Genomic DNA, 1283 nt, shown 5'->3' on the forward strand with positions numbered 1-1283 from the left:
TCGCTGGATGGCTAAGCTAAGCGATCCAAGTTGCCGACACAAACACCTGGCCCATCTAGGAGTGGCACTGCAGTGTCAGACAGGATGGCAGATTTAAAAAATAGTCCCCAAACAGCACATGATACAAAGAAAAAAAGAGGTGCAATGAGATAGCTGTGTGACTAAGCTAAGCGACCAAAGTGGCCGACACAAACACCTGGCCCATCTAGGAGTGGCACTGCAGTGTCAGACAGGATGGCAGATTTAAAAAATAGTCCCCAAACAGCACAAACAGGATTATCACACCGCTATTTTTCTTATTCACCAGTTATGTGATATGGTATACATAGTATTTGTGTATTTGCCCTTTGTAGTATAGGTGTGAATAAGTGTGATGACGAGTACCCCTCAGGGGCTGTGTATCAATCTCTCTTTTCCATTACTCGTTATCTCCATTTTCCGTCAATAGATTAATTACTGAATATAACCTGATATTCTCAGTTACCTGGTTTTATGTATACTAATCACTGTCAATTTCTGACAGCATTTTGTCTTGACATCAAGCTTTCTTTCTTCTTTCTATACCTTTATTCCTCTCCATATATCTGCGGACTCTCATCCATGATCCACAGGTTACCCTGTGCCTAACATGGACAGCAGATCCGCCCTTATTTGCTCTCTCTCTCTCCCGAATCTTCCCTAGGTGCACTCTCATTGGTGAGTCGGCTATAGAAGGCCCAAGGAATTACTACCATACCCCACCGACAGAGCCCGATCTCGTCCGATCTTGGAAGCAAAACGGTGGTGGGCTGGGTCAGTATCTGTGAGGGTGACCCCCAGAGAATACCCGGTGTTGTAATTCGTGACCTTCTCGACTCGAAACCAACAGCAGGATCACTACATTTTCTTCAATCATCTCTTTCTGCTCATCTATCTGACCTGTGTCACTTAAACTTTGACTCTCTCCAAGTACCGTCTTCCTTGACATTTCACAGATCTGACATTTGCCAATGCGAATAAGGATCTATACTCCTGATAATACTTCGGATCAATGACCCTTGGAGGTCCTATTAATACAAGCTGAGCTTGTGCTGGTGGGATAGGATCAGGGTGTAGAGCCTGAGTGTCTACATCCCTCCTGAAGTCTAATAACATAGACTAACCAGAACATTTCCAATTTTTTGTGAGATAAAAATTCCCAATAGACCAATCAAATAGAGGTGACACCTCTCATAGATATTGGTGGTCTACATGGGTAACAATATAGTTTGTTTAATTAATTGTAGTGGATTATAAAAGTGTGG

At 42.9% G+C, this 1283-nt stretch overlaps 1 pseudogene; it reads left to right on the plus strand.

The window, feature by feature from the left end:
* The first annotated feature begins 722 nt into the window (after positions 1 to 722).
* On the plus strand, positions 723 to 841 carry LOC134948668 (5S ribosomal RNA; annotated as a pseudogene).
* Positions 842 to 1283: the final 442 nt, after the last annotated feature.

Source organism: Pseudophryne corroboree, chromosome 1 (assembly GCF_028390025.1).
Source record: "Pseudophryne corroboree isolate aPseCor3 chromosome 1, aPseCor3.hap2, whole genome shotgun sequence".
Classification (NCBI taxonomy): Eukaryota; Metazoa; Chordata; class Amphibia; order Anura; family Myobatrachidae; genus Pseudophryne; species Pseudophryne corroboree.